The following is a 12,106-nucleotide window of genomic DNA, read 5'->3' on the forward strand; positions in this document are numbered from 1 at the left end:
CCAGCCATTGCACGTAAACCTTCCTTTGCTTCGAAGACGCTGGGAAAGGCCTTGATCACAGCAGCAGCGTGCCCCGCACGCTGCTGTGGCGTTGGGTCGTAGGAATGAGGCCAGCTGATCACTTCTGTGGGCGTAGATAGAGGTGGCTGCGAGGCGGTCGGGTACTTGATGGAGCTGTTGCCGGTGTGCTGTTCTTCCCTGCGTAGCGGTCGGATTTGAGCCGGAAAATCTTCGGGGAGGATTCCGAGAGCGATGGAATCGTACCAGCTAAGCAGCGCCCCCTTCACCTCCTTCACCACGCTCACAACAGTCTCAGCTTCCCTGTCGCCCAGTTGCAAGTGCGACGAGAAAGTTCCTACACAGGTGAGGGGGTGATTACCGGCAGCATAAAGTCCATCACCATCAGCGGGCGCCAAGCTGGAGGGCGGGATTCCAAGGAGTGTTGCCGTGTCGAGGCCAATAACGGTCGTTTCGGCCCCAGAGTCAGGAGTCCACGTAATCTTGTCTCTTCCAGCGGGATGTGTGGCGGTAATGAGCACCTGGGGCGCAGGTCGTGCCGTCACCGTCTTTGTGTATACGCCTGATAAGAGCTGGTATACACTGGCACTGGCTCCCCGCCTCGGGCCTGCACCGCGATGAGGAGAGACAGTTGAGGAACTCCTCGAAGCTCCTCGTCGTTTCCTCACTGTCTGCTGACATACACTCGCAAAATGCCCTCTTTTCCCGCAGTTACGACACACTTTATCTATTGCCTGGCATCCCCTTTTGTCACTGCGACAATCTTTGCCACAACGATAACAGCCCGTGGGGCTTGAGCCCCGAAACTGCCCTTCCTGTAGTTCGAGACAGCGTTCACACCATGGCTCGAAGAGTGAGAGCCGCCCCTTAGTACTGCACTACACTGGTTAGCGCTCTCCGATGCTCTGCAAATATCTATGGCGTTTTCAAGGGTGAGTTTCTTGTTTTCCAGCATGCGTTTCAGAGCCACTTCGTCTCGTGTCCCAACGACAATTCTGTCACGCAGCTGATGGTTTATGCACTGGTCGCAAAAGTCACAGAAATTGGCGATTTCCTTTACAGCACATAAAAAGGTCGTCAAAAACCTTCTTGCGTTTCTTGCACGCGGGAGTAGAAGTCTCTTCTATCCATGATGATGTTGCGCTGGCTTCGCAGGTACTCACACATTGCATCGAGGATGGTTCTTAACTCCGCGTCTCTCGGTAAGCTTATCCCGTAGCGAAGTGTACGGGTCCACTCGTCGTCTAGGGACAGCAGCGAGTGCCGCCCTCTGCTCAGCCAGGGAGAGACAGTCTATCCTGGCGAGGGTTACGTATCCTTCAAACTTATGGCGCCACGTGTCCGAACTCACGTAAAGATGCTGACGCCGTTAAGTGAGGAATGATGGTGGCGGACGTCGGGAACCTCGCGCCCTGGGTAGACGTGCTGCGGGCTGTGGTTTCGCCTTCATTGCTCGCCGTGGTGCGACTGGGAGCTTGTGTCCCCACTCTCTCCAGCAGCTGGGGTTAAACGCTCCTCGCGAGCCTGACTCTGCTCCGACTGTCGCGCTAGCAGGGCAGCCAGCGCCTCCAACTGCTTCTCCATTCTGCGCCGTACCCACTGCAGCCTTGTCCTGATCCCTACTCACTGCGCCATGTTCGACTCTTGACCAGCAGGGGCACAGGAAACGCAGGGTAACAGTGCAGGTGTTTATTCACAGAAGGTGTGAACAGAAGGCTGGAGGTAGGTGATCTCTCGGCGCCAGGCCGCGCACTTCCACTTAACACTTATGACTGAAGCCTAGCTCGTTCACTCATACACGTATTCATGCCTCACACAAGTCTCGCTCATTCACTCGTTCACACAACTAGCTAACAACCACACACAGCTAAGGGATTAAGATCACAAGGAGGAAGAAAAACAAACACAATAATAAAAAAGAAATGAAGAAAAGATCAGTAACAAAAGGATTATTATCACGGGGAGGAAGAACACACACACACACACACACACACACACACACACACACACACACACACACACACACACACACACACACACACACCACGCAAGTTTAGTAGTTCTCCAAATGACACTCACCAGAGTCAGGGAAATTCAGGGAGAGTCAGAGAGAGCCAGGGAGAGTGAGTCAGAGCTGCTGGAGGGTGCTGGTGGACAGTGATGGAGAAAACGGAGAGAGAGAAGATAAAGAAAGGTGGAGAAAAACAAGGAACAGTAGGAGTAATTTTGTCTAGTTTCGTGAGAAGAGAGGAAGTGAATGAAGCAAAGAATAGAGAAGGAGAGAGAAGAGAGAGAATGAGGCCCTCTTAATATTGCTTGAGGGGGACGGAGGAGGGGGTTATGTGAAGGAAGGAGGAATGGTAAGACTTTGGGGGAAGAGGAGATGAAGGGTTGGAGGGGCGTAAAGAAGGAAGGAAGTGACTGGAATTATGAGGTAACGCAAGTTGAAGTGGATGGAAAGCAAAAGGCCCCGCGACTTAGGAGAGACTTAGGAGAAGGAAATGGAGATGACGGGGACAAGGAAGAAGGAAGGAGGTTAATGCAGGATAAGAGAAAAGAAGGGACAGAGACAGAGAAAGGGAAGTTCATGAAATAAGGAAGGGGAGAGAAGGAAGGTCATGATATAAGGATAGAAAATAGAAAGGGAGAGAGGAGGGAGGGAATGGGAACGTCATGAAATAAGGATAAGAGAAAGGAAGGTGAGAGAGGGAAGAAAGAGAGGGGAATCAATGGAGGATAAGAGAGAGAGAGAGAGAGAGAGAGAGAGAGAGAGAGAGAGAGAGAGAGAGAGAGAGAGAGAGAGAGAGAGAGAGAGAGAGAGAGAGAGAGAGAGAATTCATGAAAGATAGATGAAAAGAAGAGAAGAAGGTAAGAGAGAGGGAAGCTTATGAAGATTGGAAGAAAGGAAGTGAGAGAAGAGGGAGAGAAAAGGAAGTTCATGAAATAAGGGCTGAAGAAAAGGGAGAGAAGAGAGAGAAAGGATAAAGGAAAGGAAGGGAAAGAGGAAGGAGAGTGAGGAAAAAAATAAAAGGGGAGAAGAAACAAAGAAAAATGGGTAAGATAAGACTTGGGTCCAAATACACACAATTACCTGTACTTAGACTCAAAGTTAGAAAAAATTGCTTATCCCTTATATAGTCGAGGTCAGAAATCAAGTTTACATTTTGCACGCACTCCCTCAGCGCGCAGTATTTTCTCTCAATCTTATGTCCTCTGAGCTGCTGACTACCTGCGTACAAAACCTGACACGTGATAAATTCTTAACATACCCGAGGACTTGTGACTGACGGGAAAAGGAATCAAGACACCAAGGAACTGAGAGAGGCGTGGTATTTGAACTAGAATCTTGCGAACAGAAGAAGACTCTTACATCCGAGGACTCGTGACTGAAGGAAAAGAAAACTCTAACCACTAAGGGATTGAATGTGGCATGTTACTGGATTGGTAACTATGATCATACCTGAACTTAAATCCCACGAGCAAGACGAGGTAACAATTTTCAGACGCATTTTCGATACAAGCAGAATAACAAGCACTGAATATCTGGTGTGTGGTGGGCAACAAAGGTGACGACACAGTGCGAGATGAACAAAGGTGCGATCTGATGCTGGAAGACACACACACACACAAACACACACACACACACACACACACACACACACACACACGTGACTTCAGGCTATGTTAGGCAGAAATTAATTAATGACTCGGTCTTTGCTTTGTATTGCCACTTGTCAATACTTGGTTATATTATTAAAAAGTATTAAAAAAATTACGGATCCCTGAAGAGTCACGCTTAACACTACACTTCAGACAGAAAAAAATTTGTATTAAACCTTCAATTTCTACTATCTTAACGCATTACTTGAACTCAAATACACCAACTGCACTCGAGTCTAGAAGAAAAACACTCAGCAGAGCAAAACGAACAGAAAAAAAAAGAAACAAAAAGTCAAAAAAGAAATTAAACGAGAGAAGAAAATGGAGAGAAAGAAAAGACCAGTATCAGAATTATGAGGACAAGAATGACAGCAGCAGAGGAGAGGGAGAGAGAGAGGAAAGGAAAGGTGAGGAATTTAAGCAGGGAGGCAAGGCAGGCAGGGAGGGAGGGAAAGCAGGGAGGCAAGGCAGGCAGGGAGGGAGGGAAAGCAGGGAGGCAAGGCAGGCAGGGATCGGGAAAGGCAGGGAGCAGAGAAGACAGGGAAGCAGTGAGGTGGGTGGCGCAGTAAGTATAGGACAGCGGTGGCAATAGTGGATCGTGGGTCATGCAATAGTAGTACCTGGTGGCGCGCTGGTGAGGTGACTGAGAGCCTGGCGAGGGAGAGGAATGAAAGATGACGAGGGGAAAGAAATACTCACGCACCTTACTACTGTTTAGCGTGGAGGTCCGTAGGTACAGGGAGAGAGGGGAGAGGGAGAGAAATATTATTGCATGTATTCAGTTAAACATACGAACGCAATGCACAAAATACAAAATGCAACAACGAAAAACACACACACTAGAAGAAACACGGCAGTAAATTAAAGAAACACTACATGTACGGAACGACGGGGCGTGTCGGGACGTGGCGGGGGCGGGGGCGGGGCGGGGCGGGGAGAGGAGAGGTATAAAACAAAAATAACAGCACGTTACTCCCAGAAACCCGCGTCACTCCATCAAGTTTGGCTGCCACACGCTGAGAAAATGGACGCCAATTACCCCGCGCGAAAATGACACGGGGAGGGAATGAAATTAAAGAACAAATAAAAGAGGAACAGCAAACGACGAGAAAATCACCCGTTATGGCTCGCTAAAATGTAAAAATGTAGAACCGCCCCTCACAAAACTCCGGCCGTGGAAAGTTATTATTCATTGCAGAGAGAGAGAGAGAGAGAGAGAGAGAGAGAGAGAGAGAGAGAGAGAGAGAGAGAGAGAGAGAGAGAGAGAGAGAGAGAGAGAGAGAGAGAGAGAGAGAGAGAGAGAGAGAGAGAGAGATGGAAGAAGGAACAGAGGAAAGAAAAGGGAGGAAAAAAATTGAATAAAAGTTGAAATATACTCGTATAAAAGTATAATTTGTGAATCCTGCTTAAGTGTGTGTGTGTGTGTGTGTGTGTGTGTGTTTGTGTGTGTTCAAATCAATACTAATAATATTCCCCAAAAAACTCGTGTGGAGGAAGGAAAGAGAAAAGAGAAAATTAGAACAGTAGTCAAGGCATTTAAGATAAGAAACAAAAGTGATGGAGGAGGGGAGAGTGGCGTGGGCGAGGCGTGGGGAGGGAAGGGGAGGGAAGGGGAGGGAAGGGGAAGGAAGAGAAATCTACTAGGAAAAAGAAATACAGCGGTACTTGCAAAGGGAACTGCAGGAGGAGGAAGGGGAGGTGGGGATGGACTGCGAGGATGAGAAGGGGAAGACAGGAGGAAGTGTGAGGATGGATAAATAACGTAGAGAGGATAATAAAGGTGAAAAGGTAAGGAAAAGGCAAGTGGGGAGGTATACTGTCGGGGTGAGGTTAAGGAGAGGCTGGGGTTAGAGGTGAGTGGGGTGAAAGGGTGAATATATGGGTGCTTGGCAAAGTGGGCATGTAGTGGAGAGGGAAGGGGGTAAAGGGGAAAGAGAGCAGTGATGGTGTAAGGAATGGAAGGGTGAGAAGGGAAGGGGAGGGAGGGAAGAGAGTTTGGTTGGGGTACGAAGTGATGTGAAGGTTAGTTAGGGTGTGTGTGTGTGTGTGTGTGTGTGTGTGTGTGTGTGTGTGTGGACTGATTTTAAGCAACGCAGCTTTAAGAACAAAAAAAAAATACCTTTGAAACTTCACTGCATATTAATTCTGCAAAAATAACAAGCAGAAAAAACAAATAAATAAATGAATAATACGAATATACACATCACAGAACACGCTACGTAAATAATTCCACGTCAAACATTACATACATACATATATACATACCTACTATACACACTTATACATGCTTGACCCACACTTGACAGTCGCTACCACTCACTGCCTCTTTCCCTCCCCTACTTCACCCAAAAACTTCCCTAAATACTCTCCCCTTAATATCCTTCCTTACCTGCCTCACCTCATCCTGTCTATTCTCCCTTACCTGTCTCACTTATCCCTTGCAAGTGCATTAAATGAACGATGGGGCTTAAATCTCTTACAAAATACATCTTTTATAAACTTTAACACTAATATCTATGTAAACTATGCTTAATATTAAAAAAAAAAAGAACAAAATTAGAAAAAAAAAAAAAACGTGTCTTATGATGTTTACGAACTCTTGTCAATGTGTGTTGTAAGTAGATGTTACATGCATACGTGGTCTATATTACATCCTTATTCCTTATCCTATTGATTCCCTTTCTCACCTATCACCTCTACACACACACACACACACACACACACACACCTAACTCTCAAACCTTCACCAAACCTTCACCTATTTCTCTATCCGCTCTCACCTTCAAGTCCCACGTCACTTTGTCAATCATTCCCCCCCTCATCTCCCATCACCCCCCCTTACAACCTGTACCTGAGGAAAATGTCATCCTCCCCTCTTCCCCCATCTCGCGCCCATCACCCCCATCACCTCGCGTCCCGCCCATCATGATGTAATTACAAGCCGTGACACAGTTTCATCAGCCTCCAGCCATCACCGCCCTGGCTGCCGCCCGTCCCTCCTCTCCACAGCACCAGAGAGAGAGAGAGAGAGAGAGAGAGAGAGAGAGAGAGAGAGAGAGAGAGAGAGAGAGAGAGAGAGAGAGAGAGAGAGGAGAGAGAGAGAGAGAGAGAACTAGGTGAAGTAGCTTAAACAATATTGCTAACACCATCTTTATCTACTACTACTACTACTACTACTACTACTACTGCAACCACAACTGCTATATTCACTGTCGGGGCAGGTTACGAGGTCACTGCATGTAGCCTGGTGAGGTACTGCAGCTGGAGGAGGAGGAAGAGGAGAGAGACAGTACATTTATCATAGAGGAGGAGGAGGAGGAGGAGGAGGAGGAGGAGGAGGAGGAGGAGGAGAGGAGGAGGAGGAGGAGGAGGAATGGAACGGAAGGGGGTCAGAAGGTAACACGGAGACAAAGGGGAGGAGAAAGGGAGGAAGAGGGAGGGAGGGAATGAGGTAGGGACAGGGCAGAGGGGGGGCTGGGGTGATGGGGGTGATGGGGCCTGCTGGTACTCGCCTGGTTTACGAGCTTGTTAGCGCTTTATGGCCTGTTTATAATAATTAGCAGCCGTTGCAAGCAGAGGTGATGGCGGTGCGGCGCGGCCCGGCGACGACCAGACACACGCAAGCACTAACACACGCGCACACAATATCCCCTGAAAAACACACACTTTCACACGCGTGCACGTAAATTTAGACCCCCTCCCCCCCACCCCCTTCCAACACACACACGCACACACACACACACACACACACATACAGAAATTAGGCATACATATCTATACGAGATTTGACGCCACAAAGTCTATTACTCCCTCTTACCCCTTCCTACATTCCCCTTCCTTCACCCTCCTTCCCCTTCAACACACACACACACACACACACACAGTTAGGCATACATATCTATACGAGACGACGCCAGAAAGTCTATTCCCTCCTCCTCCTCCTCCTCCTCCTCCTCCTCCTCCTCTTCCTATTCCTCTTCCTTCCCCCTCAGTTCACCTCCTGATAACAGAACAATTAGCCTCGCGTGTCGCCTCCGCCATTATGACCCACACGTTCCTGGGAAGTGATTCGCGTGTTCGGACGGAGAGGGAGAGAAATAGAGAGAAAAAAAAAAAAGAGAAAAACAATCACAGGTGAATTCAAAACCCAGGTATTAGCACGATCCCCCCCTTGTGTGTGTGTGTGTGTGTGTGTGTGTGTGTGTGTGTGTGTGTGTGTGTGTGTGTGTGTGTGTGTGTGTGCGATATGGAACTGTATGTTGAATTTTCTTTCGCAGTCATAAAATTCTAAATGTAAACCAGAGGAGGAGGAGGAGGAGGAGGAGGAGAAGGGAGGAGAAGGGAGGAGAAAGGAGGAGGGAGGTGGAGGGAAGGGGAGGAGGACGCGAAATTATAAAGTTTTTATTGAAAAAGGATAATATGTAATCAGGAGAAAATTAGGGAAGATTGAAAGGAGAGAGAGAGAGAGAGAGAGAGAGAGAGGAGAGAGAGAGAGAGAGAGAGAGAGAGAGAGAGAGAGAGAGAGGATTACTGCATATGAAAGCACTGAGATTATAATATGAAAAAGGCGTAATAAGGCTACTTAAGTTACGTTAATGGGTCACTTTTATGATGAAAATTGGCGTGTGTGTGTGTGTGTGTGTGTGTGTGTGTGTGTGTGTGTGTGTGTGTGTGTGTGTGATCAGTTATAATCATTTCAGTCAGTGTAGCGAGGCTCACTTAGAGATTCCCAGGAGGAGGAGGAGGAGGAGGAGGAGGAGGAGGAGAAAATAAAGGACGACGACAAGGAAGATGAAGACGACTAGTAAGAAAAGACAGAAGTTTATAGGGGGGGGAGGGGGAAGAGAGGGGGAAGGGGAGGGGGAGAGGGGGGAGGAGGGAGGAAAATATGAAGGAAGAAGACAAAAGACGAGTTAAGAGAAGAAAAGTTCACAGGACGAGGAAGAGGAGGCATAAAAATTGAAATACACCTGATAAGAGAGCAACAAAAAACAAAGTGGAAGATGAGAAATAGGAAAAAAAAATAAATAAAACAGAACAGAACACAAGATTGGAGGAAGAAGAAAATGAGAAACACGACGAAAGGAAGAGAACCAGAAACAGGAGATGAAGAAGGAAAGGAAGAAAACACGAACTAAGGCGGAGAGATGAAGGTGATTTACTCAACGAAGACACGAGAACAGAAACCTTGATATTATTCACCAGTCACTTCCTTGCACGGAGCTGAAAAGGGCAGGTAGGAGAGTTAATTAGCACCATCTCACAGGTATACAGCACTCGCCTCGCAAACAGGATCTCCTCACCTGAATCGCGCCTTTTTTCCTCAAGACCAAAGCGAGGAGGAGCAGCGGCCGTCTTCCCCACGCTCCTGGGTATACCTTGTCACTCCCCAAGACGCAGGCAAGACGAGCTATTTAAACTGCTGCATTTACGGTGATTAAAGTGTCGTTTGAGGACTTGTATATCACTCCTCCGTCTCCTTACCTCCCCCTCCCCTCTCTCTTCCCTCTCCTCTTTCCGTTTTTGCACTCCTCCTTACACGTCTTCTATTCAATGCTGTCTTTTTATACTCAAAGCTGAGCGTCTCGTTAAGTGAGTAACTTTGCTCATCTTTCCATAAATTAAACAAATATATAAGAAAGCAAAGACATGTAAATAAAAAGACTAAATGGCATGTTGCTGGTGAAGATGGAGGCGGTGGTGTCACGTAACGGAAGAAGTGGTGTCACGATGGCAGGGAAAGACGGTGACGCAGTGGTGGAAGTGACAGGGAAAAGTACAGAAGTAATGATGCATGGAGGAATCCCCGAGTGTTTTCCTAAGTATATGATTTTAGGAACGCCTGTAATATACCGTGGCTTTGTTCTACTAGTGGTGCATTGTGGGTTCCTCGCCTAGAATACACGTAGGCTGAGGCAGAGATGCATGGAGACCTATCGCCCTACCACCCACAGCCACCGCCATCACCGCACACCGATTTGCGCGTTCCTAGACCTTCAGACTTCCCTTTTTAAGCACCATTAGTTTTCCTTAATGATACTGAAGAGATTGAATGGCGATACAATCATAATAAATGTGATTCGGATGAAATAAAAACAGTTTCACGTAGGACGGTCTGACAACTCATTTCCCGGCCGAGCTGCGTCAACTTCGCCCGCCACCATTCCACACATCGGCAAGACTCCCAAATCCTTCACTGCTCCCTTCACTGCTCGCCATAATACATGTCCATTCACCCTCACCGCCAACTCAACATACCTGCCGAGCCTTTGAGTGCAGCCTTCCGGTGGAGTTTCAGCAGTCTTGTTTCACCTTGACCGTAAAGAAGTGTTCAAAAAGACACTTACAATTCAGACGCACGTGCACCTCAACACCAACGCGGCGGCAGTGGCTGAGCGGCGGTGGCTGGTGCGTCGTAACACCTCGATTTGGTGTTTCGAAGCCGCTCGGTACCTCAAGGATACACTGAAGCTTAACTACGCGGGAAGATTGAATGGTTCTATATGTATGAAGAAATAAGTCCACAATATAAATATGTAATCCTGATAACACAATGATAAGTTAATACTCACTGAACTGAGAGGCGTTCGATTATATTTGTACTACAAGATTGAACACCGTTGAATACTATTGTTATTTTTTTTTTTTTTTGTGTGTGTGAAGTAATTTGCAACTCAGGAAAGGTTAACTTGAGTAATATTCTCTCCTTGCAATATTGACGGCCAATCCTTCATGCACGGCAACAACAAGCAGGATATATTCACCCACACCTAACAGCAGATGTGTGAGCGTCGTGCATGAGTCTGCTGAGGTTAACCAAATGACAGCAGGAGAGCAGCTCAGTGTGGATGGCTCACGGTGTCTGTCAGCAGGAAAATGTGGATACTGGGAATCGATTATTAGAGGAAAGAAGAGGAAAAAGAATGAAGCAAGCAAAAGATTCAGCCAACCAACCAGGAAGCCCCGTTATAAAGAAAGAAAATGAGGAAATAAGAAAAGAACGAGACGAAAGGAGCATAAGAGTAAGAACGAAGAGGAATAACAGAAGAAAATAACACGGCCATGTTAATTGCAATGCATATAACGCCACATTCGTGCTGGGTAATTGTCTTACACACACACACACACACACACACACACACACACACACACACACACACACACACACACACAATGTTGCTGCAACCCCGCTAATTCTGTCAGCTCGGAATAATCAAACTTCACAGATCAAAACTTCGATGCGGAACTTACAAGGTTACATGAAGTCTGCTCGTGTGTGTGTGTGTGTGTGTGTGTGTGTTACTGCATATACTCGTACAACACGCCCTCATGACGGATACGATGGGGCGGACGCTCTGACGTGTTTCATTAAGGTTGGCTCAGCGCTGCCTAGGTGCACACACACACACACACACACACACACACACACACACCTGCAAGGCTACAATGTCGTGTCTGTTTACCTGTTTACTTGAACCACTGACCTCTGCACCAACCCCATGAACATGAAACTCCATTTTTCGCCACGAGAAAAATATTCATACTAAAAAACATAAAAAAAAACGAAAAAAATACATAAAATAACAAAAGTAATCTTTCCTCACACCAAAAAGACATGAAAATTTAAACATATGTACGTAAAAATGGCAATTATAATCTTTCTTCACGCAAAAAAAAAAAAAAAAATGAAAACTTATACAATTACATATAAAAATTATAACAGTAATCTTTCCTCAGACTAACGAAAACTACAACAAATGCACGCAAGAATAGCAATAATAACCAAGGAAAATACTAAAAGAGAGTAATAGGGACAAGAAGTTCACTCACACATATTTACACCCGGACTCGTAAACACTTAAAAAAAAAAAAAAAAAACACCTAAAAAAAACAAAAAAAAACAGCAATAATAACTTACATGAATACTGGAAAAGAATAAGATAGACAAGGCACTCACCCACACTCGCAAACACACCAAGAAATACACGAAAAAAAAAACAATAACAGCCTACATGAATAATGCAATAGAAGAGAGTAAAGGTTATATTCTGAAACACTTCTGCGCCGCACCACCTCAACTACACTCAAAAGGCTCTAGTTGAAATTACACTGATTTCAAGGATGTTTATACGATTCTAGACACAGATTCACAAGATTTCTACATTAATAACAGGAGAAACACGCTTGAGAACACTAACAAGGACAAGGAACTCACCCACACACTCATTTACACCCACACTTGCCCTCCCACACCTCCGCACTTAAGTTCCGGATCAATACACATCCCGTCACTGTATGCGGATTTGACTTTCATCATTCTAAGAACAAAAATGAGTTTATGCAGGTTCCCCGAAACATAATAACCATGACGAATAGAAGACATTGACGAGAATTCCTCCTAATTCACGTAGATTATAATTGCAGTCGT

At 46.3% G+C, this 12,106-nt stretch overlaps 1 long non-coding RNA gene across 4 annotated transcripts in view; it reads right to left on the reverse strand.

Annotated features, from left to right (window-relative positions):
- LOC135103406 (uncharacterized) overlaps window positions 1–10,061 on the reverse strand; it is a 180,973-nt gene extending 170,912 nt beyond the window's left edge. For all 4 annotated transcript variants that reach the window (XR_010270034.1, XR_010270033.1, XR_010270036.1 and 1 more), the window contains exon 1: window positions 9,937–10,061. This is a non-coding gene — a long non-coding RNA (uncharacterized LOC135103406). The remainder of the gene's footprint in view (window positions 1–9,936) is intronic.
- Window positions 10,062–12,106: the final 2,045 nt, after the last annotated feature.

Source organism: Scylla paramamosain, chromosome 9 (assembly GCF_035594125.1).
Source record: "Scylla paramamosain isolate STU-SP2022 chromosome 9, ASM3559412v1, whole genome shotgun sequence".
NCBI lineage: Eukaryota > Metazoa > Arthropoda > Malacostraca > Decapoda > Portunidae > Scylla > Scylla paramamosain.